This window comes from Schistocerca serialis, chromosome 1 (genome assembly GCF_023864345.2).
Source record: "Schistocerca serialis cubense isolate TAMUIC-IGC-003099 chromosome 1, iqSchSeri2.2, whole genome shotgun sequence".
Classification (NCBI taxonomy): Eukaryota; Metazoa; Arthropoda; class Insecta; order Orthoptera; family Acrididae; genus Schistocerca; species Schistocerca serialis.
Window position 1 is genome coordinate 181558823 of NC_064638.1, and position 27270 is coordinate 181586092.

General features: G+C 42.3%; 1 non-coding gene across 1 annotated transcript; it reads left to right on the top strand.

Moving 5' to 3' along the window:
* Positions 1-21324: 21324 nt before the first annotated feature.
* On the top strand, positions 21325-21399 carry Trnas-uga (transfer RNA serine (anticodon UGA)). The gene has a single exon. It is a non-coding gene; the product is annotated as a tRNA-Ser (tRNA).
* The last annotated feature ends 5871 nt before the right edge of the window (positions 21400-27270 follow it).

Genomic DNA, 27270 nt, shown 5'->3' on the forward strand with positions numbered 1-27270 from the left:
TTCATAACCATGTTGTTTGCTTTTTTCAAAAACCGCCGTGCAAGCATTTCCTACACAAAACCTGTCCTACCTCAATGACTCCCTTGACAGATTCCCTTCTGAAGTCATTATATATGTTCATAAACTCACAGCAAGGCAAAATTGATGCCAATATTATGATGCAACATGTCTTAAAATTAAAAGGTGAACGCAAAACTAAAATTATAATGCGAGGAACGGGTATATGTGGAACCTTTGTGTTGGTGTTTCTGCTTTGTACAGTTTTCTTTTATTTAAGACGAAAAAATAAGCCAAATAATAATATACCACTTCATCAAATCCCTGTTAACTGGATACCACACTCTTAACTGGTGTACTTCAGCAGTTACTTTTGAGCATTAGTGTATTAATTTTGTTTATTGTACTTCATTCTTTATTAAACAGTCTCTTGTAAAAATAAACAATCCTGTAGAATAGATATTCTTGCATTAGTATAGCGTAGGTTAAACAGCTGTTGCTATGTAATTTTCTAAGTGCAAAACCTATTTTTTGTTTATTCATTGTCATCAAGATTTGTTACACTTATTACAACTATTTATGTAAGAACTATGTGATTCCTGACCATACAGTGCTTTTGTAAAGTGATAAAGTATTTTCCACATACTTAATGTGTAGTGTGTGTAATCTTCTAAGTCGAGAGTTTTCAGTGCTTGTGCTTTTTCCGTGTGAAGAGTGGAGGAATGTTGAGTGGTAAATTCGAGGGCGAATTTCTCCGAAGGGTGGAGGAATGTTGAGTGGTACTTAAGTAAATAAATTAGTGAAATAAAAGTGAACTAGAAATTAGAATATAAATGGAAAACTTGGTTTAGTTTAGAGAGTTACATACTGGCATTCAGCGGGCAGAACAGAAGAGACAACGACCATGAAGTCAGCAGTTCCACATAAGCGGGCGCTGTCGATTCAGCCGTCAGGGCATCGCCCGACCGGCTCACGTATTTCTCAGTTGTCGCATGTGAGCAAAGGCCCTCGCCTACATTCCAAGAGCCAATGACCGACGTTAAGAAGATTCTTCGAGAAGCTTTTCAACGTGACGGAAGAGGCAATGACCGGCTCACGTGTTTCTCAGTCGTCACATGCGATCAGAGGCCCCCGCCTACATTCCAAGAGCCAATGACCGAGGTCAAGAAGATTCTTCGAGAAGCTTTTCAACGTGACAGAAGAGGCAATGGCCGTGAAGTCGTTCACCTCCAGTAAACTGAAGTGTATAAATACGCGAGACGCGGTGGGCCCGACAGATGAAGACAGATGAAGACGGGGATGGAGACGGAGACGGGAACGGAGACGAAGACGAGAGACGAGGGAAGAAAAGAAGAGCAGCAGTAGTTTTCAGTAAGTTTCGGTGCTGAAGACAGTCATGCAAGAAGAGACTACATCATGCACAGTCGCACCAAGTCCGCCGCTGTAATGGAATAGCAAGCAGCAGCCGCGGCGCCAGAAGACAGAAGTTAAAAGGTATTGGAAGTCTGATTTTTACGTACCCGGGTGACTCGTGAGGACGGGAAGGAGACGGCCTCACCTCAGCAGTCACCTGTGAGCTGGGATAAAGACCTGACAGCCGAAGACTGGCAAGCGGGAGTCCGTGGTTCGAGTTCGGGACACTGGCCTTGCCCCGCCGCGCCGCGCCGCTCCTATGGTCGACGCACAACACAAGCGGCCGCTTAGAGAAGAGAAACACTGGGACGCCACATTCAAGGTATCACCATCCGATGCACGACGTCGCTCGCAATAATTAAACGGGCCACTTCGCGCTGCGCGTCTCCGGTCAGCTGGGCGAGACGGCAACACGAGATACACACCGCTACGCGTAATCAGACGCCGCCGCCGCCGCCGCCGCCGCCGCCGCCGCCGCCGCCGCCGCTGCTGTCACAGCAGAAGGCTACGCAAACGACACGGCTGCCGCTCTCCGAACCAGAACGTCCCAGTAAGATACAGTTGTACGAAACTTTCAATAAAAGTTATCTTATGTAAAAAGGATGTTTCATTCGACCTCATACCCGAGCCAAGGAAGAACCCACCCTGCCCACATGTTGTTAAGAGAGAAAAGTTAATTTATTTAAGATTTCATCCTGACAGAATGCTTTAGAATGCTCATCCTGACAATTGACAGCATCCAAAGAGAAACCCAGTTACATTGAGTGACAGAAGTGTCACATTTAGTAACATAACTGTTACATTTAGTGTCAGAAGCCGTTATAGTTGGTACAACTGGGATCAAATTAAATATGGTATATAGAAAGCAGAAGAAAAGATAGTTCGAAGAACTGAACCCAAAAACAAAAGGAAATGGATTACAGCAGATATTGTTGAGCTTATAGAAAACAGGAGATTATACAAAAATGCAACTGATGAACAAGGAAAAGCTGAATACAGAAGGCTAAGGAATTTAGTTAATAGAGAAGCTAGGAAAGCAAAAGAAAATTTTCTTGAAGAAACGTGCAGAGAAGTGGAAGAAAATATGCAAAACGGAAGAACTGATTTCGCCTACACAACAGCAAATCAATTTTTTAACAAACATAAAACAACACTCTCATGCTCAATAGAAAATAGAGGGGAATATGCTGTTTGGTGAAGACATGTCGAAGAGATGGGAAGAATACATAGATTTGTATGCCGGAACACTTCTTTCGGAAGAAGTAATAGGAAGAGAGGAGCAAGTAGACGAAGATGACAAGGGAGGTGACATTCTGCAAGAATAATGTGACAGAGCTCTAAAAGAACGACGGGACAACAGAGCAACAGGTATTGGTGACATCCCTGCAGAACTAATAAAGAAAGCTGGTGACGGCATGTAAATGATGCTGCTTCAACTTATTAGGTCCATCTAGAACACAGGAGAGATAACGACAGACTTCCAAGAATGTATCATTGTTCCTATACCAAGGAAGGCAGCAGCTACGAAATGTGAACAGTACCGAACTCTAAGCCTAATATCACATGCATCAAAAATTCTCATAAAAATAGTTCAGAAGAGAATTGAAGAGAAGGCGGAGGATATGGTGAGTGAAGATGAGTTTGGTTTCAGAAGGGGATTGGGAACAAGAGAGGAGATTCTGAGAATGAGACTCGTTATGGAAAAACAATTACAGAAAAATAAACCAACTTATATTGCCTTTGTAGACATGGAAAAGGCATTTGATAACGTTATCTGGCAAGAGATGTTCAGAGTGCTGACGAGAAGTGGAATAAAGTACAAAGACGTCCGTGCGATACTCAGTGTCTATAAGAATGAGGTGGCAGTGATTAGGAACTGTCACCATGAACAAGAAGCAAATATAAAGAAAGGATGTGCTCTCTCTCCTCTAATATTCAATACTAACATCCAGGAAACTACAGAGCAAGTTCGAGAAACTGCTGAGGTGGGCATCAAAATTAATGGGTAGAAGGTAGACATGCTACGTTATGCAGATGATATTGCTATAGTCACAGAGACAAAAGAAGATCTAGAGGAAGTCCTCAGAACAATGGAAAAAATCTATGCAATCACTATGGAATGGAAATTAACAAGAAAAGGACTAAACTGATGGCATGCAGTAAAGGTGCAAAATATGAACCTTTGAGAATGATAATTGGAAGAGAGGAGCTGGAAGTGACAGAGGAATTTACTTACCTGGGAAGCAAAATCACAGGAAAGTCCTAGTTGGGTAGCTCAGTAGGTTGAGCACTTGCCCGTGAAAGGCAAAGGTCCTGAGTTCGAGTCTCGGCCCAGCACACAGTTTTAATCTGCCAGGAAGTTTCAAAATCACAAGAGATGGTAGAAGCCGGAAAGAAATTGCGACCAGAATACAAAAGGCCAAAATTGCATTTAATCGGAGAAGGAACTTATTCACCAGCAACAACATCAGTCTGAAAACAAGGAAACGTATCGTGAAAGTTTCGTTTGGAGTGTGATGTGGATGTGAAACTTGGACAATTGGAAGAGAAGAGAGAAGACGCCTAGAGGTCCACCGGGGCCCGAACTGCACAATAACCCTGAATGAGTGGTTCGATGCGGGGCGGTGGAGGGTTGACGTGGACTGCGGTAGTCGTCGTGGGGTTTTGGACCACTGCGGCTGCGGCGGGGGCGCAGCCTCTCCGCCGTCTCTAGGTCCCCCAGTGAACATACAATATCATCTCTTTTGACGGCTAAAAATCAACGACAATTGCCGTGAAGGCTTCCCAAGCTTTCTTTCCTTTCCCCTCCAAAACTTGGTCAAATGCAAAATTCTTAACAAGTACTGGAATTTGTGGCCCCGTAAAAATACCTTCCTTTAGTTTTGCGTCACTTAATTTCTGAAATTCCTCTCAGGTACTTAAAGGCCCGTCCTTCTTGGTTCATACCTTTGGCAAAATTTTTCATCAACCCCAGCTTCAATTGCAGGGATAGAAGAACGTCTTTTAGGTCCACGGCTCGGCAACGACGTTATTCTCGCTAGGGTTGATTTCTTGCAGGCTAGCCTGCTCTAATACAATGCGATTTCCTATCCCTACTGTCCCACATACATAAGAAGCAGCAATGTTTTGTGTACCCCAGTTTCATTCTTAAGAGAATGGCAATGACTTTTGGATCACCACAGATTTTCCATTTGTGTCCTTGATATCTGAGTGAGTCCAAGAGAGCTGTCATATTTTCATATGTCTCCTTCATGTGAACTGCGTGGCCAACAGGAATAGAAAGGAGTTTGTTGCCATTGTGAAGTAACACAGCTTTCTAACTAAACTTGGAGGAATCTGTGAATAACCTCCATCCAGTATGATCATGGTTCAGATTCAAAGATTTCATCAAGTCGTTAGTGTCGAAGCAAGTAACAGGATTATTTTTCTTCCCCTAAAAGGGAAGTAGTTCCATGTGACGTTTTTTGTACTCAGAGACTGTGACATCACTTTTGAGAAATTTCCATTGCTGTACTCGAGACCCAAGATTTTCTGCCTTCTCGCTTGACAGGTCAAGGTCTATAACTAGAGGTCTGCGCGGATAAGAAAAGCGCAATCCGCATCCGCACCGCATCCGCAAGGTCCTAATCAGCAACTGCATCCGCATCCACAGCAATTAATCCGCATCCGCAAGTTCCTTATCCGCATCCGCATATATTTAAGTTCTGAATGAGTAATTAATAGTAATAGAGAGCAGTACTTAGAATTATGGTATGTAATGACATTGTTAGGATGCCATTTCTGCGACAACTTAACTACTTTTGACTTCTTAAATCACGTAAAATGCTCTATACCTACTCTAAGGCATACCATTCCAAACAGGAAAGCATTGGCGCTCCAGAGCACACACAGTAGCGGCTCGGATCTCGTGAGATTGGAAACGCTTTAAAAAAATAATATTAAATGTAATAGTATTAAATGATGAAAATACGTGTATAGAAACAATTATATTTCGCTGCTCTTGTGCCAAGGCAGCTGAAAATGGCGATGGTTTTAAACTGTTACGAGCACAATGCATCACTTACCGACAGTTTTTTTTGTACTCACTACTTGGATGTGTCAAATTTTGAAGCCATTCTTGTCAGCTGATGATTATATTATAGCTTACGCGTTCAGTCCTCGTCATTTCCAGGTGAAAATATTTACAGTATTAGGCCTACACTGCAAAACGCTGGCGCTCCAGTGAAAAAGGTGAACTGCCAGCAATCATTGACATTGTCTGGAAGAAATAACTCGTCTTCCGAAGAGTGACAACAAAATCAGGGGTTATAGAAATTAGGAGTCCATTTAGCTTTAACTAAAAATACGATTGAAATCTCGAACCTCACCTTTTGGCTGATTTATCGAATTAAGACCTAGCGATAAATGAAATGTCTGTTTCATTCTCAAATAAAGTTTTTCACACTTTCAAACATCCTCACCATTGGTCTAAATTACTAAGACAAAATTTGCAGTAGATTTCGCAGTTAATACTTTCAATGTTAAAAAATAATTTTTTTTCAGAGTTTAATGGAACTGCAAACGATTTCAAGATGTCTATATAAAAACCACTGTCCCATAACTTCAAATGTTGGGCACTGTTCCCTATTAAGCTATACCGAGTTACAGTTAAAATGTTCAGTTTTGTTACGAATTTCAGCCCTTATCTTTACTAATTGGCTGGTAAATTAAAACACACATTATTAGTTTGGATGATTTGAATATTTTGTAAGTTTTCAATGTGATCAGAATAATCTTTCATGGGTTATCGCAGTCACAGCTTGTTAGTGGTCGTGAGCCGTAGTTTGAAGTCCCACTTTTAATTAATTACAAGGCCCGCCGTGCCACCGCTCCGGCCGGGCTGTTTCACTGTTCACAAAGAGCTACAATTGTCGGCGGCTGCAAATGTTACTGTAGTGCACGCTAAAATTTAGGTAGGCACTTGTGAGATCATCATTACCTAGTTTAATAATATTGACGTGTTAGCTGTTGAATGTTCTTGTTACAAAGAGTAAAAACTTAAAATTGAGCTCTTTTAATATGAAAATTACAACAAAACAAATTGCTTGTTAAATATTTCCTTCTTTTACCTAATGCTACTTAAATGTTCTTGTTGGGAATAGGAAAAATACTAACAATATGTCGAGGAAATTCTTTACTATAAATATTACAATAAAAACTCACAGGCTTCAGATTAAATATTTTGATCTTCTGCTTGCTTCTGATTGAAATTCTGTAAAAGAAAGAATCAGATGCAAAAAATTGTAACTAATTCAGATAAGCCCAAAAAATACAGTAAAGTAAGAGAAGCTGTACAAGTATCTTTTCACTTTGGAAGATTACTATGCAGGAACATGATGTCATCAATCGTCTGTGGCTTCAAAGACGTGCGTCGGTCCTGCATTACTTGTCCCGCTGTAGAGAAGCTTCTTTCAGACGGCGCGCTGGACGCTGGAATGCAGTGCACGAAGTATGCGAGTTTGGAAAGACGCGGATAGACGTTTTCACGTCCATGCCACCAAGCTATCAGGTCGATGCCTTCCGAAAATTGGACTTTATCATTCGTGTATCAGACAATTTCATCCGACGCAAAGTCAAGATCTCTCGTCGATTCATCTTCCGAGGAATCTGCAAATTCATTAAAAATTATGTCAGAACTCTGTTGTTTTGTAGGAACTCCAGATGTTGTTTCCCCCTTATGTTTTAACTGTGGACAATTTCTCGCAACATAATTTTTCGCTTCCTTTACAACTTCATCTTTTTCGGCAGTGCTAAGAAAATTTAGGTTTTTATACTTTGGATTCAAAAACGTTGCAAGTTTATGGGTTACTGTTATGTCCCAATTGCTGATTAAAATAGATTTGGCTGTACCCTTTAAATCTGTCAGAAATAGGCTGTCGCCATCACTTTTTTCAAGGAAGGAGAGAAGTTTTAACTTCCACAACACACATAAATAATGCGTGGGAGTTTTGGAAGCTTCGAGATCACAAGAAGCTATTTTAAATGGTGTGAGAAAGGTTATTATATCTTCCAGCATCCTCTTGTCTATAGAATCAATCAAATTATCTTGATTTTTCTCTGACAAAATTGACAGAACTTCAAGCGACTGTGAATTAATAGACTCAAACATATCCAATTTACTGTTCCATCGTGTGTCTACATCTCCTTTCAAAGACTTCTGAAGGCGATTCTGAAGACCAGATCTTTTAAAGAAAGTTGTGATTGTTCGACAGGAATTTATTAGTTGCTGCACGTCACTCCTCTCATCATTCACGTCTCCTCGAGTCGTGTGCTCCAGTACAGTATTAAAAAAGTGTGCTGAGCACGAAAGCCTCTTGTATTGGCGAAGTGCTGCCACAATTTTTGGGCTTCTGTCCGTAACGAACACGATGTTATTCACATCACTGAATAAATCGAACGACCGTAACTTTAATTAATTAAAGTTTAATGTTTTCTCCTGTTTTTTTAATCTCACTCTCAAAATTTCTAGTGCACAACACTCGATCCTCAAGTTTCACTTCTTCATAATTAACATAATGTGCAGTCACTCCCATATAGTTTATTTTACGGTACGAATCAGTCCATAAATCGACAGTTAGTGCTCCACCTATATCTCTGAATATATTCTTCACTTCTGCGGAGACAGTTTCACGCAGACGATCGGCCGTTTCCTTCAAATTTCTCGATATGGTGGTTGGATGAGGTAGCAGTTCCTTAGCACTCACTGCATCGTACTTGGCCCCCACATCAATAAGAAACTGTGCCGTCTCGAGAAACCCAGATCCACACGCAACTTCGAATGGTAAAATGTCTTTACTGACAAGATTGATAAGTTTTTCTGTCGCGGCTGTCTTCAAATTTGGCGGAACTTCAGGAACTTTCACGTCTCTCTTGGTATTTAAATAAGTAATTATGCTACTTTGTCCAGCCTCACACGAATGTTTTTGCAAATTTGAAGTACCACTTTTGTGTCCAGTGTAGGAATACACATTTTTACATGCAAAACAAGCCACTATGTCTTTTCGTTGCCATCAGATACGTATCCGAATTTTTTCCAAATTGGCGATTTCAATTTGTTTTCCTTCACTAATGTAAAATCACCTTTTTTCACCTTACACGAAATTGTATCCATCGATATGGTGTTCATCTGAAGAAATAACTCTCACTGATATTTGCTACGATGCACGTTGTCACTCGGTCACTACAAAGCACTAACTGAAGCCAGCGGAAAATTGCAACGGGCACCTGTCTGGTAGACTGTGGGCAGGTTTGCCACCCAGAGAGCACTCCACAGGCCACACAAAAGACACGGTCGCGGAAACGGATTAGGCGCAGGTCTGTTGGGTACAGCTACGTCGGTCGTAGCCAGGGGCAGAGGACAACAGACATCCGCTCTACCCGGGCCCCGCGAGATTCCAAGAATGTCAACAGACTTGAAGTTTTCAACTAACATTGCAACATACGTACTGGGCAGATGCCTTGCTCATTATCCGCAGATGACCCGCGGATATCCGCGCCGGTCGCGATTTGGTCCGCCAAGTAACAAATACCGCGGATATCCGCATCCGCGCAGACCTCTATCTATAACGAGATCAGTCAATTCCGCTTGAGTCGTCAGTCTTTGCGGTTTATCATCTTTTCCCTCAAAATCAGAGTCACGGGATTTAGAAGGCTTTTTTGGTTCTTCTACTGCTTCTTGCTCCCCAATGTCTTCATTTATCTACATCAAATACACAATTTTCGGGTTGAGTAAGTACTGGTAAACTATCTGAATGAGGAATGGGTCGATTAAACGACCGAATAATCGGGAAGTGACTGTTTTTTCGTTTTTTTCCATTTTTCTTCAGAGGCAATCCTTCCTTTATAGATGGAGACAAGGAGAAACAACAGTCATCTATATGGTTTTTCGGTTCGCGCCAAACCATAGGTACAGCAAAAGCCATAGATCATCTCTTATTTTCTAGCCATTCTCTCAGTGTAACTGAACATGCGTTGTGACATATATGTGCAGTGCAAGACTTACCCTGTTCAAACAAATTTCGGCCTTGCAGCCGCTCGTCGTTCTATACTTCGCACGATATTTCAACTGGGCACATGCCAGTTATCTTCAGGTGAGCCGTCGCAGACTGGCGAAAACCTCCTCCGTTCCGCAATATATAGCGTACTGTAACCTATCCTGCTCCGCTACTTCCATGCCGAAATAATGCTGATAGGCAATCTTCACAAGAGGCGTCAGATTGCGTTTCTGAGAGGAAAACGTTATTTCACTACAAATGTAACGAAAATTATTCGCCATATTTACACATTTTCGAGTCGTTTTTTACGAAATTACACTACAAGATCACTCTCAAACCAGAATTACAGCAGAAAGTATATGAAACTCGCATTCATAACAACAGTATCTCTATTTATGAATTTCAAACTGCTTAAAAACACTTATGTTGTGTTATTGATCAGGTGCGCCAACTACGAAAACAAAAATTTTCCCAAACTGAATATGTTCTCTATAAAAATTAAATGTCACTTTATAGCCACGGAAGAGGTAATCTGTAATTTTTGTGTTGGTTTTTTTTATTCAGCAGATGGAAATACAGAAGAGTTAACTATTTTTGAGCCCGAGACATTTTCATAGTTGGCCAGTGTTAATTAGAGACGTTATTCTCTGTACAACGTCCCGACCATTTTTTGCCGTGAGACGTGACACACTTCAGGTAGTAAAACACAATACTGAGGAGCCAGGACGTCACATTAGTACAAAACGTTAAATTTGATGAGGCAGCTGAACGTCAGGAGAATTGCAGTCGACAAACAAATTTCAGCAATGTGCTAACTCTGGCCGAGGAATTACTGTTTACACATGGACACAAGCAGCCATGGTGCACGAGGAATACAAACAACGACCAAGAAGCCACCTCTGTCGCAGGACAATAACATTCTGATAAATATTGCCCCTCCTTTTCTCTACACTTTATTCTACGTATCCATTGACGGTGGCGCCCCCAATCGTAAGTGGAGAAATTTCACTCAGAAGCCCGCATGTCTTAAGAACAAGCGCGGGCAAACTCATTTTAACAAGTGAACGCAGCCATGGTCTTTCACATTGTTCAAATAATCGAGGACACAGAAAGATTCTGAAGAAGGTGCCATCAGCGGTGTCGAAATCTCAATCGTGTAGAAGAAACAGAAGAGGAACATGATGCGGCCTAACATACTGTAATATTCTACGTTTCATGGCAACAGCCACGAAACCCTGCTCACTTAAATAAGAAATAATAGTTACGTGACTATTTTTTGAAGGTGATAATTGAAACTTTAGGCGCCTCGTACCTAAATGATAAGCAGAGAAGCTGTGTTCTTCAATCTCAGGAGTCTTCTGTCACCCTCGCGAATATACGAAACACAGAGTCTTGTGGAAAGTCACTGACACTCCCTTAGGGTTTGCTTATTTGTCTTAGATTTTCAATATCAACTACTTCTCAGAAGCTCTTCTACTACATTGTGGTTAATTATTTTAGATTTTTACTATCAACCATCCGCCAAACAGTTCTTTCGCAGACTGCTCACAAAGATGTATAGCATTAGGTGTGACTGCATTTCTTAGATGAGAAAGATTAGAACACACCACAGTACGCGTTATGAGAGCAATGCTGCCAGGTATCCAGCTGCACTTATTCGAAGTTGAAAGGTGGCCTGGGAACCTGCAGTGGTGTTTGCACGACCTCTCCAGTCTGCCGTCTATTCTTTCTTCCAGGATCCAGATTATCAGTGATAGGAACCTGTGTCTGAGCGACCTGGTCTGTAGATGAGTGCAAGTGGCGCTCGTGAATGTTGGGGAGAGGGACAGGGTGAGAGGTGGCAGAAACCCTCTCTCATATTTCTATCTTAGTCTGAGTAATTCGATCTTCCTCTCTAATTGCATGCGGTGAAAAGTCGCTATTCCTTCACACGCGGACTTCCCACGCAGCGTCTCTCGTCACCCGGGTGGTCTGGTGACAGGCGAGCACTGTTGATCTTGAAAGGATTAAGCCGACGGGTGTGAGGGAGTCGAGTGAATGCTTTCCAGACGCCGACATTGTCAAAAGACACACCCGCAGGGGCCTGAAGGAGCGGATGGGCTAGAGATTCCGTTACTTCACAGAAACTTAGCGAAAACATTTTCTGGCGGGCTACCAGCGAGGCGTGGAATGACTTGTGTTCCCAGGCAGTTCCCGCGTTTTCTGCAAAATCGTAACTGTGATTGGCTTGCTCAGGGCATAGCTCCGTAACGTAGCAAAATCATCGCAGAAATTGGCGCCAAGAATCTCCATTGGTGGAATGGTAGTGCTTCGGCAATAGAGTGGAATTTTCCGCCGGTTTTCGAGTTGCTGATTGGAACGCTTAACCACGACCACTGTCGTGGGGGCGGGAATGTTCTGTGTTCGGCTTGTACGGGTGCTCTTGAGGGAGTCGGCTGTCGCCTTTCGGTCGGAGTAGGTTACAAGATTGAGCTCTCACTGCTCTGGACAGCCTGCCTTCCGTTGGCTGTCTAATATACTTTTATTTAATTGTAACTGTTTGACGAAGTTGCTGAAGTTTCGACTTCAACGTAACTTTCCGAGTACAGTTGGCAATTGAGCGTTCTGCGTACAAGCGACCTATGTTGTCTGTCTTGAGCAGTTTTGGCTAAAGTTGACTGTATCGGAGTTACCGTGTGACTGTGCTTGTTAAAAATCAATCACTGTACCGTCAGTGATTGTGTGGCGAGCCTTCTTCGTCTCCCTCAGAGGCGCATTTGTATTGGTAGGAAGTCTTTAGTCTGGAACAACCAGACCAGGATAATTTGTTTCGGGCTATACTCGCGACATTATCATCACCACGACGGGACGTGAAAGCAACCAGCCATCGCCTCCGGTACGCCAGATCGTGTTCTTGCAGTTAAGAAGACAGTTTGGTAATGTATGTCCGCAGCACCGGCAGATAGGGATTTTCCTAGGTGATAATCAGAGCTAAGCAGAGCGCGCCTGTTCGTCTTTTTCTAACTTTGTTCTGTCTTGGGTGTTCATTGTCTGAATTCTCACTACTGTAGCAGCAATTAATGTTGGGTTGGCTGTGTGTTTCTCTTAAGATTTTAGTTGCAAGGAATTGGCTCCACATACCACTTTGTCATAAATGTCACAATCTAGTTTAGGGACAACTTCACCTTCACAGCATTTATTTGAGTATCCAATTTGATCCATTTTGATGTATTGTAAATGTTTCATGTGTTTTGTTTATGATTTTGAGTTTAGTCATACTAAATCAAATTGTTATTTTGGACATAAATTTCATTCTGTTAATCGGTAGAGCAACCCTTTCATTTCTCACTACGTTAATGAAACTTTCCTTTATTTAACGTATTTATCAAATTAAATTATTGCAGGTGCCAAACTCTTTTCTACTCCACTTGCAGGGTCGATTACTGTCACTTCGCGTTTCTTTTTAATCCATGTGCAACAGCAAAAGTCGGAGTTAGAATGGGGGGGGGGGGGGGGGTCTTTGGGCGTCCATTATATATGAAGATTCTAGAAGAATTTAGTGTTAAATACACTGCTAGCCCTGGCACCTCGCAAGGGAGGGAACGGGAGAGAGGAAGAGTGAGTGAGAGTTTGATATGAACAAGTGGTATCGACATCCATTCCGTAATATAAGTGCCCCAAAAATTATCGAAAAGACTGTAGACGGTATTCTTTCTCCGCAGCAGCAAGTGCGGTAACGGGGGGCTGATGTACGTTGCCTGGGTACGGGGCCAAGGTTTTACGCAGTTGGAGCAATCGCTTCAGTTCTTGGACAGTGATGTCCTCCCTTAGGACGTGACCACGACCTTCGCCTACCTCCCTTGTGCGCAGACCGGCAGAGTCCAGAGCTGTTCGCCTCAGCAGGCAGCACACCACCCATGCCGGCACCTCGGGTGACGCCTTGTGATCCACCAGCGGGTATCCCGACCTGAAGAAACCAATCCAGCCGTGCCACCAACTTCCCCTTCTTTATCCGTGTGTTACGTCGTTTCGCACCGTCGGCTGAACGTGTCAGTTCCGTGGACGACAAACGAGTGAAGGGACCGTCATGATAAAAATTCTGTTAATGGGGACTGGGATGACAGCGATAAGGATCTTGTTAACTGTGGTTATGACGATGATTTCTCCGTAGCTATCCTTTTTGTTAGGACGAGTTACGTTCTAACCTGGGATTACAAAGCACTCATTTGCACTCATCCACTTCCCGAATATAACAACTCTGGTTGCCTGCTACCTGTTACGATATGTAGGATGGAGAGAGAGAGAGAGAGAGAGAGAGAGAGAGAGAGAGAGAGCGAGAGCGAGAGAGCGAGCGCATACGACGATGTTGTGTAAATCCTGTAAAAGCATAAATGCTTGCACAAATGTTTGACACACATTTCTCTTCTTTAATAGAACAAATCGTTCATGTAAATACATGACCTGAATTCGTTTCATTATGAAGACAAACCTAGCCTACCAGTTTACGACTGGCCTAATAAGCTTTTATTACCATTTTAAGCCAATGGAGACAACGAAGGAATCACGTTAACAATCAACTATCACAAACGCGTGTGGTATCCTATACAAACGTAGAAACTGAGCGAACTTGTTCATAGATAGGTATAAAAAAAAACAAAGAAATTACAGGATAGGAATCTCTTGCCGACGCACCTTACTTGGCGCCTGGTAAGCGAGTGAGACATGCCTCCTTGTCCTATATAGATGCTAGTGTGAACAAATTACAAGACAAGAAGTATTATTCTGCCTTTTGTGTAGCTGCAATTTTTGCTGCTTACTCTCGTCGTTCCCTCCACAAAGAGATCACAATTTGAACAGTCTTCATGCCGCCACCGTTGGCACACTGCACATTGTAGCCAGCAGGCCTCCGATCGAATTCGATAGTGAAGTTTCAGACCTTCTACACAATCATGTTCACTGAACTCCTCTGACTCGCATTGACAGTGAAGAACAATCTCCTGATGGTTGTCACCATCTAAAGAACACTCTAAATGCAGTTTTCTCTGTGTCTTCTTGGAAACTCCTCCACATTTATTTGACAACCTAAATTCATTTCTCCATGTTTCATGAGATAATTTTCAGCATTCTTCTTGTTATTTGGTTTTTACTTGTTTTGTTCAGTGAATTTCTCTTTGGAAATGAGAGCTAGGTCCGTTGTGTTAATAGCACTCTGTTTCCTTTTTTAACCAGGCGTTTTTAAGCCCGAGGGAATACGTCAGGTATTCCTAAGAGTCATGGATATAGTTACCTGGACATTTTGGTCAGTATTACATGCATTTACTAGAGACTTATTAGTAGAAGTCAATGTGCTTGCTCTTTGCTGAGCAGAAACGGGATGAGCAATATGCAACTTGGAACTCACATTAGGAGAAGCTATTGAAGTACTGTATCTGGTCGACGAGTAAGTGGAAACAGAAAAATGAGATCGCCAACGTGTGCTTGGAGGAAAATGAACAGAATGGTTTTGGTCGCAGTATAAAAGAAGAGACTAATCTGGAATATCGTCGACATTAATTGGAAAGATACCTGTAGCTCTAAATGCAGAAATGACATTCTCAACATTAGCAAATCGAATCCTTATTAAATTCCCCACAATTGGATCTGGAAATGTTCTTGATGCCGTTTTTCACCTTCGTGAACTTCTGGAATGCATCTTTCCAATATGTCTTTAGTGGTTCGAAAGCAATACGGTCCAGCGCCTGAAGATAATGTTTGGTATGACACGTTAGGAAAATTGTGTTAACGTCGTTATCTCTCGCTACATGTCACAAATTGGCACTGTTCATATCAAGACTTTATGGGAATGCCGTGGTTTAGTACCAATCGATGAAGATGTGTGCGGTAATGTTGGCTAACTCGGGCTTCATTTCGATGGGTGTCCGTGTACGTGCCCCCAATCGAAATTTTGGTTTGCCGTACAGCCATTCTTTATGCAGGAAGGGGGTAAAAAGTATCCTCCCGCATTGCAGCAACCCAAAGCAGTAACTGTGTCACCTTTCTCCTTTCTCTGACGAAGTGAAACTTTAACGTCTTTGCACGCTTACGAGCAACCACTTGTCCAGCAACATCGTTCATCAGGAATCTAGTTTCATCGGCATTCCATATCAAGATTTTCCATCTTGGTCAGTAGTTCAAAATATTCAAATATTTCTTTTCTGTTCACGCATTTTGTTCTTCGTCGAGAGCAATGTTCACTTTTCCTTGTACAGAGCTCCGCCATGCGTCTTGCGCCACTTTCTCATATTTATTAAGTGTGGTTTTCAAACGCAGCATGTCTGCCATACTGTAGGCTATCTCCATAGCTTTTGTTTTTTTAATGGAGCAAATACAGCAGTCTGAATGTGAAGAATGTGTGTTACCATTTTTTCCGATACTTTCTTTGGCGAAATTATTGTTTTTCGTTGTAGTCCTCAGAGTTTTCTTACAACGTTGGCCATATTTCTCACATCATCTCCACTCATAGAAACTCCATTCGTTGTCTGATTGCCCGCATCTCGTGGTCGTGCGGTAGCGTTCTTGCTTCCCACGCCCGGGTTCCCGGGTTCGATTCCCGGCGGGGTCAGGGATTTTCTCTGCCTCGTGATGGGTGTTCTGTGCTGTCCTTAGGTTAGTTAGGTTTAAGTAGTTCTCAGTTCTAGGGGACTGATGACCATAGATGTTAAGTCCCATAGTGCTCAGAGCCATTTTCTTTCGTTGTCTGATTGTGACTGTTCGACATGATGTATTTACCCAGCAAGCGCAGCACAGGTGCTTTACACAAACAATACTGCACTGTAAGCGCGAAATTGCAGAACCAAAACTTAATATCCGTTTTAAGTTCGCATCTTTTCTCTTACTGCCGTCATGCCTCAACTGTCCAAATGCGATAGTGAAGAAGACGAACCTTGCCTTTCCGGTGTAAAAATGTCTGACTAGCATTAAACACTCCACGTATCATTACCATTAACCTATCTATCTCCTGCGTCATTCGACGTTTAGTTAATTCGTCTACGTACCCACTGTATGACAATGCTGCACTACGTTCGAGGAATTTCAGACAGTTACTTCAGCCAGTCGACGAGAAAATTCCTTTCTAATACTTGAGAATATGCTCGCAATTCCTACAGAATTTTCATCACTCGTGTCTGCTGCATCTACTGCCACATACCGCGAGTGCAAAAGCGGAAGATGAATCGTCTCTCCTACCCGCGTCAACTCTATTAGCTTCTGACGGAGGGAGGCTTGCGATTTTGTAAATCAAAATATTCCAAAGGTTCTGTGAAGTACGGCCGACCTCTGGCGAAAGCTGACGTAGCCCTCTAAACACAACTGAGTGTGTACGCACTTGAGGCATCACGTCTGGGCGTTTCCGCCACCCACTTTCAAGGCGCTACTGTGCTACAGGTAATGGTAATTATTGGTTTATTCGAATTTTCATTCTTCTCAGAAGTGGTCCGTATATTACTGATAAGGGACAGTCTACCACAGACATTGTGTCGAAAGCGACTACTGCGGTTGTGAGAGACCGACTCCCGTCCTGTTCTGTCCTGTGACGTCTATAACAGCCACTCTTACCACATCTCATAGGGAAATCCTCGAGAGCAGGTCGATAGAGTTCTGTAAACGACTTAGTTCGTAGACGTATAATTGCACTGCCACTCTTACCACATCTCATAGGGAAATCCTCGAGAGCAGGTCGATAGAGTTCTGTAAACGACTTAGTTCGTAGACGTATAATTGCACTGTGCAACAATGGAAATGTAAATCGAATGAAAATAGCCAATCCTTATCAGTTGTAATGTGCTGATCGCGAATATCATAAAGACAATTCAAACTTAGCTCTAGTCATCATTTTACACTGTTTCATTACGATGAGATAATTATATACGGATTTTATGTTAAGTTTAAAATCAAATATTATAATGGTTTGTCAGCGTCATAGTAACTAGTAACAATGAATTATATTGTTGTCCCTGGTCTTACATGTGTTCAATATTTTGGATACAAACATTTTGATGCCAATTTTAGTGACCTTTTTGTCTCCATTCTCTCCAACTTCAGTGACTCTATTAATGGACGTAATAATTTTTGCACATTTGTTTCCAGAACAACTACAAATTGTTTAAGTTAACTGCTACTGAAGTGAACAAAAATGCCACGAGTTTGTGTCAACAGTGCTGACACACTTTGCTATTTGTGTGGAGAAGTGACATTTGCTTAACAAAAACAGCAAATAACTTCATTGATTGACACAGTTTACAATTGTTACTTTGCGTGCAAAATAGGGCATCAGAATAAACCCTGGACTCCACATGTGATCTGCGACACTTGTGCCAGCAACCTCAGGAATTAGATGCATGGGAAAGAACGTTCAATGCCCTTTGCAGTGCCCATGATCTGGCGAGAGCCAACTAACCGTGTTAGTGACTGCTATGGTTCCTCCTATCAAGAAGGGAATATCTAAGAACAAGAAGCTGACAGTGATCTATCAAAAAAAAATGGTTCAAATGGCTCTGAGCACTATGGGACTTAACATCTGTGGTCATCAGTCCCCTACAACTTACAACTACTTAAACCTAACTAATCTAAGGACAGCACACACATCCATGCCCGAGGAAGGATTCGAACCTGCGACCGTAGCAGTCGCGCGGTTCCGGACTGAGCGCCTTAACCGCGAGACCACCGCGGCCGGCAATCCATCCTAACATTCCACCTGCCATACGTCCAGTTCTACATGGGGAAGGATTGTCAATACCTGAGCTACCGACAGAGTACGTGATTACCTCTGATGGGGTTTCTGAATGTCCTGAATCATGTACATCACAAGATCCAGTGTTTCTTCCAAATATATCATCAACTGATAATCCACAAAAACTGTCTTAAAGTGAGTTAAGTGTTATCATTAGAGATTTGGACCTCTCTGAAGCTAAGTCTGAGATTTTAGCATCAACATTGCAGTGACGCAATTTTCTAGAAAAAATGTAAATATTTCATTCTGCGGCATAAGAGGGTAACAACTGGTTCTTTTTTTTAAACTGCAGCATAGTCTTGTGGCATGTGTAGACAAAAATTGTCTAATGAAGTGTCTCAGAATTAACTACAACCCTGATGAGTGGAGACTCACTATTGGTTCGTCAAAGTTCAGCTTAAAAGCAGTGCTTTTACATATTGGTAATGAGCTTCCTTTTATTCCAGTTGGGCATAGTGTGCATATGAAAGAGTCGTACCAGACCATGAAATTTTACTAGAAGCCATCAAGTATAATGACTCTCAATGGCAGATATGTGGTGACTTGAAAGTGATTGCACTTCTATTCGGTATACAGTTAGGGTATACTAAATATTGCTGCTTTCTGTGTGAATTGGATAGCCGAGCTCGTGCATCTCATTACAGTAAACATGAATGGCCCACCAGAAAATCTCTTCAACCAGTTAAAAAGAACCTCAAGTAGACCCTGAAAAGATTCTGCTCCCGCCCTTGCACATTAAGTTGTGTCTCATGAAAAACTTTGTTAAGGGAATGAACCACAATTGTTACGTGTTTAAGTATTTAAGGCAAAAATTACCTTATTCAAGTGATGCCAAAGTAAAGGAGGGTATCTTTGTAGGCCCGCAGATGCGAGGGCTTTCTGAAATTCATACTTTTGATGGAATAATACAAGGTGGTAAGAAGCATGCATGGGAATGTTTTAAGACAGTCTGTTTACAGTTCTTAGGGAACAAACAAGCAATAAATTACAAGATGATTGCAGATAACTTGTTGTCATCTTATGAAAACTTTGGTTGCAACATGTAATTGAAAATGCATTTCTTACGTTGTCATCTTGGCTTCTTCCCCAAAGATTGCGGTGCAGTAACTGACGAACATGCGAAGCGGTTTCATGAAGATATTGCCACATTTGAAAATAGCTATGGCGGAAAGTGGAGCCCAACTATTTTAGCAGATTACTGCTGGACTGACATAAGGGATGTTCCCGAGTATGTATATGAAAGTCAAGCCAAGCGAAAATGGTCATCATCCGAAATTATCTCTGAACAAAGTATATAATTGTATATACTGTACATGTGGACATTTAACAATTGTAATCCTTTATATACATTTGTGACCAGTTAATTTATATATTTTCTTTTGTTCTTTACATTGTTCTGATACAAAGTAGGCTTACAAAGTACTTTCATTCATGTAATATTACCTTCATTTTTTTTCTTAATATTTTACTTTTGTGCTTCCAGAATGACACTGAAATTTATCAATGCATAACAAATAATTCAAGTAATTATTCACTTAAAATTTGTTATGAATGTATATTTAGTTAATTATTTATACAAATATGTAGATAACATTTTTTGAAAAAACTAGAACTAAATATTTGTGAAGTTGATGATTTTGTACTGAAATAAACATAAATATCTCAAAATCATGCAATTTACACACTCTCACTTCTTTGTTCAGTGTTATCAAGCAGATATCAGTTTAGCATCTCCCTTTCCACTATTAGTCTTACACAGTTTTTCCACCGAAAATCACGCCTAACTGATACCCATTTATATTACCTGGTTATAGCTGATACCAGTGATTGGCGATTAGGGACTGGCAATGATGAAATTACATCAAATATTAAACAATTGTACAGAATGACCAGATATAATATTTATTAAAAATCAGATTTTACTGCTATGTCTCTACGTGAAATATACAAGCACATAGAATATCGAAACAATATCTGTATTCTGTACCTTACTGAATATCTCGAAATATAGCCAACACATGAAAGGTGATTACCACTCAGGTTGTGCTTTCTAGTAACGAACAACATGGACGGACGAACAGACAGAGATAAAGACAAAATATCGTCATATATAGGTTGGCCCGTGAACTTACAATTGGCGCCTACTTTGGTCAAAAAACAAGCAGAATCCAGTAACCATTAGGACACAGATACTTTTGAGGTGAATGATCTCAGCACAGAATTTGCGTTCAGACGTGTGATGCCAAAAACAAGGTGCTGGACATGCGGAATATCCAGTTTGTCCCTCACAACAGTTCGTATATTCATGACAAAGTAATTTTACTAGAAGAATTCGAAACTGGTTGTGAATGAAATTTAATGTGATTTCGTACTAATTATCATCAGTCTACACGATATGATGATAAACGTGAATGTCAACAAAGAACAACAAAATAAAACCTGTGACAACAATATTCAAGGGTTTATTGAAAATAAAGAACACCTTTGTGGACAGTATGAATAAAAACAAGACGAAAAGGCGAAAGAACATGTGATTTAATGTACTGGTTGCTAGAATTCAAATGCAGCTTGATAATCTAATTCGTTTACAATACTGCTGATTGTACACTGAAAGGAAACAATAAAGAAAAATCGGCCAGATTACGCCACAACCAGCATATCCAACACACAAAGCTAGTCCATGTGAACATGACGTAGTCCACTTAGCAAATCAGTGTTTCGTACATTCTCCGAGATATCTATATCACTATTTGTTAGTGATAATACTTTCAGGGATCATTCATTTTACCGCGAACTCTTAAAAACTGCCACTCTCTTAACGTAACAGCTGAAAAGGCACAAGAGAAGCAACGGGGTACATTTCTCCACTTTGATTCCATGTCAGACTCGCGTTTGATTGCCGGCGGGATCAGGGATTTTTACCTGACTCGAGATGACTGGGTGTTTGTGTTGTCCTCATCATCGTCATCATTCATGAAAGAGGCGAGACTGGACTGAGTAAAGGTTGGGGATTTGTACGGGCGCTGATAACCGCTCAGTTGAGCGCCCCACAAACCAAACATCATCATCATCATTATCCAGAATGAGAGACGAGATACTGGCAGAAGCAAAGATGTGAGTACCGGGCGTGAGTCATGCTTCGGTAGCTCAGTTGGTAGAGCACTTGCCCGTGAAAGGCAAAGGTCCCGAGTTCGAGTCTCGGTCGGGCACACAGTTTTAATCTGCCAGGAACTTTCATATCATCATCATCATCTATGTCAGACACAATGTGGTGTAGCATAATTGCAATCAAGGACTGATATAGCACAAGTGAATTATGTTTACCGTTCACTGACAATCAAATTTCTCTTTATTTGTTTCCGTAGAAAAAGCAACTTGAGCGCGACAGGAAAACGTTGGGAAATTTCCTTTAGAAACAAAAAGCCACAACTATCAGATTTTTTGTTTTGTTTTAAGCACCGGATGGAACTTAAAATATAGCAGCACCCACTAGAACTACTCGAAACGGTAACCAATACCAGTACTGTACAGTTGTGGAACATAAACCGAATGCTTGCACGAAGAGTGCTATGACACCATGATGTGTGAATTCCTAAGAGAGCAGACTGCTGAGGTCATCGGTCCCGAGACTTACACACTACTTAAACTAGCTTAAACTAACTTATGCTAAGAACAGCACACACAGCCCTGCCCGAGGGAGAACCCGACGCTCCCTCGGGAGGGGAGGGGCCGCGCAATCCGAGACATGGCGCCTTAAAACGCGGCCACTTCGCGTGGTCATGTTGAACAGAATTCAATGGTGCACGTAGTGTTGTCACCTTTATCAGTTACGGCTCTGGTGAGGACAAGAATTTCCAGGAACATCATTCTGAAACACGGTGTGTGACGAAAGACGGATGTCCCTATTAACAGCGGAGACGGCGTCAGCTTGTTATCTCTTGAATCTCTGAGGTGCACCACGCAGTCTGCACCACAGGTAAGCGGCTGGCCGGCGCCTCCTCTCTGATCCCGCCAGGTGATAAGGGAGACGTGTCCGCCAGAGCTGAGAGCGAGCGCAGCGGCCAGAGCAATGAGGGGCTTAGGACCTTCTCTTGTGGCAAATAAGAAAGCTGTAAACAAGGGACATACACTGTGTGGCAGCTGACGTCATGTTCGATTCACGGAGAGTAATGATAACAACTGCTGACATAGGGCAAAGAGAAAACGAACTGAATGTTTACGTAGAAAATAGGGAGCATTTTTCTTGTAATTTCTTTCAAATTAACTCTACATCTACATCTACATTGATACTCCGCAAGCCACCCAACGGTGTGTGGCGGAGGGCACTTTACGTGCCACTGTCATTACCTCCCTTTCCTGTTCCAGTCGCGTATGGTTCGCGGGAAGAACGACTGTCTGAAAGCCTCCGTGCGCGCTCTAATCTCTCTAATTTTACATTCGTGATCTCCTCGGGAGGTATAAGTAGGGGGAAGCAATATATTCGATACCTCATCCAGAAACGCACCCTCTCGAAACCTGGCGAGCAAGCTACACCGCGATGCAGAGCGCCTCTCTTGCAGAGTCTGCCACTTGAGTTTATTAAACATCTCCGTAACGCTATCACGGTTACCAAATAACCCGGTGACGTAACGCGCCGCTCTTCTTTGGATCTTCTCTATCTCCTCCGTCAACCCGACCTGGAACGGATCCCACACTGATGAGCAATACTCAAGTATAGGTCGAACGAGTGTTTTGTAAGCCACCTCCTTTGTTGATGGACTACATTTTCTAAGCACTCTCCCAATGAATCTCAACCTGGTACCCGCCTTACCAACAATTAATTTTATATGATCATTCCACTTCAAATCGTTCCGTACGCATACTCCCAGATATTTTACAGAAGTAACTGCTACCAGTGTTTGTCCCGCTATCATATAATCGTACAATAAAGGATCCTTCTTTCTATGTATTCGCAATACATTACATTTGTCTATGTTAAGGGTCAGTTGCCACTCCCTGCACCAAGTGCCTATCCGCTGCAGATCTTCCTGTATTTCGCTACAATTTTCTAATGCAGCAACTTCTCTGTATACCACAGCATCATCCGCGAAAAGCCGCATGGAACTTCCGACACTATCTACTAGGTCATTTATATATATTGTGAAAAGCAATGGTCCCATAACGCCAGAGGTTACTTTAACGTCTGTAGACGTCTCTCCATTGATAACAACATGCTGTGTTCTGTTTGCTAAAAACTCTTCAATCCAGCCACACAGCTGGTCTGATATTCCGTAGGCTCTTACTTTGTTTATCAGGCGACAGTGCGGAACTGTATCGAACGCCTTCCGGAAGTCAAGAAAAATAGCATCTACCTGGGAGCCTGTATCTAATATTTTCTGGGTCTCATGAACAAATAAGGCGAGTTGGGTCTCACACGATCGCTGTTTCCGGAATCCATGTTGATTCCTACATAGTAGATTCTGGGTTTCCAGAAATGACATGATACGCGAGCAAAAAACATGTTCTAAAATTCTACAAGAGATCGACGTAAGAGATATAGGTCTATAGTTTTGCGCATCTGCTCGACGACCCTTCTTGAAGACTGGGACTATCTGTGCTCTTTTCCAATCATTTGGAACCCTCCGTTCCTCTAGAGACTTGCGGTACACGGCTGTTAGAAGGGGGGCAAGTTCTTTCGCGTACTCAGTGTAGAATCGAATTGGTATCCCGTCAGGTCCAGTGGACTTTCCTCTATTGAGTGATTCCAGTTGCTTTTCTATTCCTTGGACACTTATTTCGATGTCAGCCATTTTTTCGTTTGTGCGAGGATTTAGAGAAGGAACTGCAGTGCGGTCTTCCTCTGTGAAACAGCTTTGGAAAAAGGTGTTTAGTAGCGATTTAGGGAAATCACGGAAAACCTAAATCAGGATGGCCGGACGCGGGATTGAACCGTCGTCCTCCCGAATGCGACTCCAGTGTGCTACCACTGCGCCACCTCGCTCGGTTAGGAACAGGAACTTTGCGCCGCGTGGATAGTGTGTTTTGAGTCGGCCGGGATGCAAACTGCACGTGCCTGTAGGACGCTGGTGTCTTGTGATGGGCTACCCACGCTATAGTTTGCCGCTGTTATTTTAGACAATGTGACAGACACTTCAGCCAATAAAAACTTCCGCAGAGATAAAAACTGTTCAGATGAGGCAACCACAAAACGGAATTCACGTTTAGAGTAATAGTTACCAGATCAGGTCGACTTCGCGAAAATCTCTTCTGAATCCGCATCATCGATTACTTTTTTCTGCACAACTCACTAAGACTTAAAATAATAGTACAATACAAATTCACGATGTTAACATAACGGCAAAGGTCAGTTAAACAGTTCTGAAGACACTACAGGAGAGTATAGAGTGTTAGATTCCTAAGGTGTCTCACGCGAATGTAAAACAATATTTGTGCTTAAAAATCAGCACAGGCGAGACGATGCCCCGGACCCCGTCGATTAGAATCTTTATGCGACCACTGTCCTTATGCTGATACGCTGTGTCTTCCATCTCATGACACTCGTGCACAAATAAAACATACATGCAGATAGTAGATTATTTAATTCATTACGAAAACAAACTTTTTGTAGTGGCGATCATCAGTCCTCTGTTCGAAGAATGCCTGTGCAACACCTGACCTCGTCAAACTAATATATTACACTGCAGTTGATTCGGCGACAAATGTGACAACTTCAAGCCTGATTTTCATAGGAGCAGGATTGGTTGGTTGTTTGGGGGAAGAGACCAAACAGCGAGGTCATCGGTCTCATCGGATTAGGGAAGGATGGGGAAGGAAGTCGGCCGTGCCCTTTCAAAGGAACCACCCCAGCAGATTGTGTACTTTGGCGTGAATGTATCCATCACTATCGTTACTAGATCGTTTCCTCTATAATATCCCCAACAATGGAAGGTGCAGCATGGAGCGATTTAGGGAAATCACGGAAAACCTAAATCAGGATGGCCGGACGCGGGATTGAACCGTCGTCCTCCCGAATGCGACTCCAGTGTGCTACCACTGCGCCACCTCGCTCGGTTAGGAACAGGAACTTTGCGCCGCGTGGATAGTGTGTTTTGAGTCGGCCGGGATGCAAAACTCAAATACGATGCGCAAATGTTTGCAAAAGATTTGGTGTTAATTTCCTATGGGACCTGACTGTTGACATCATCGGTCCATATGCTCTCACACTACTTAATCTAACGTAGACTAACTTATCCTAAGGAAAACACACACACGCATGCCTGAGGGAGGACTCAAACCTTCGACGGGGGGAGCCGAGCGAACAGAGACAAGGAGCCCCAGACCGCACGGCCACCCCGTGCAGATTTGTCCAGGAAATGAAACCGCAAGCGCAATAACTATCGAGTCCACACATGCTGTCTGGGAAGGGTGTGCAATGAAAGTGTTGGTAATTTATCTGAAGTGCTCAAAGAAAAGGGAAAACTCCTTAGTTTGCTGACTGCTACACACATAAGGGACGTGATGAACAATATTACTTGCTCTAGACTTATGCGAAGACCAGGAAAACAGTTAGCAATACATTTTTACCACTGCTTCAATTAAAAATTTACGTTTCGCGACGCTGCAACTCACTCCTAGCTTTTTAGCACACTTTATAGTTATTTTACACACGAGCTTTACTTGACTTGCGGCAACTGCTTCACAGAGACGCAAAGTACAAGCATTAGACTCGTCCGGAAACAGTTGTCCTGTCACGCCTGACTTAAAGCGCCGACGCTCTAGACATTGGGCTCAGTCTGAAGACACCTTCACTGTTTTGTTGCTGTCGAGATGACACACTACGCCGAGCGCACCATGTAGTACGTGGTGCAAAATTCCCGCTTCTTGGGAAACCAGGCCTTATTCACGGCATGTTCATCGGCTCGTCAACAGGCGGCAGCTCCTGTCTGCCATCGCTTCACGTCACGTCTCTACATGGAGCCTTCTTAGCGCAACGCTTCCAGACACCATCATGACTCAGGTGTGCCGTGGACGGTCACACCAGTGCCTGGTACCACATCTGCTCAGCCTACACGATAAGAGCGTCATCTGAACCTATCACAATCTACACGTTAACAGGATAAAACCCCGAAGACCACATAAAATATTTCACTCAGTTTTCATCAAATATACTGTCTCGGTCTTACATTCTTTTCCCCCCATAGCGGTGCATATGTTGTTTAAAGTTAAAGCTATGGAAAAATGGAGAAACAGTCACAGACAGGAAAGCTAAATTAATATTTCCATCCTGGAATCTGCAAAGGATCCATTTCATGTCTCCTCTTGTATATCTGTAGCTTCACCTTCCCTTGTTGGGGATATTATAGAGGAAACGATCTAGTAACGATAGTGATGGATACATTCATCCCAAAGAACACAATTTGATTTCACAGAGGGACAAGTGCTCTAGGGAGTTAATAGCTATAACCACCGAGATTTAAAAAGGAAATGAAGTGATTGCATTATTCTTGGATAACACGTGACGCTCATCATCAAGAGATTTTACTATTAAGACAAATACGCAGGTCTTCAACCATCAAGGGACCTTCATCCGTGGTATGTGCTCCTGTAGCATACACAACGAAATATCTTTTCTAGTACAACAACTGCCAATCGTAAAAGAGATTTTTGAGCATAGGGCTTAGCAAAATACCATACTAATTCATTCACTATACATCATTTACTAAGATACTTAGAAATGTTAGTATATTCACCATCGTATATTCTCCAGTACGGCGTTGATATCTGTGTTGATGATACAGAACGAACAGCGATAGAGATTGAAGAGTGTCTGACTTTGGCTAGGATCAGTCTTAAGGGACTCTCTTTTATAATTTTTCTGGGTGTATTGACTAGGGTATCTGCAGCATTTCTATACGAAAAATCATGTGTTACTCATCGTACGATGATAAAAACCATAAATTGTGTAAGAAATCTCATTCTCGCTTTTTATATATGATTTATGGATCATGTCAGATAAATGTGACACGCAAAGGTCTTCTAGGCGGTAAAGTAGGTTACTAAGCGATCGTCCGTGTGATTTGTTAGTACCCTTGGCAACTAATT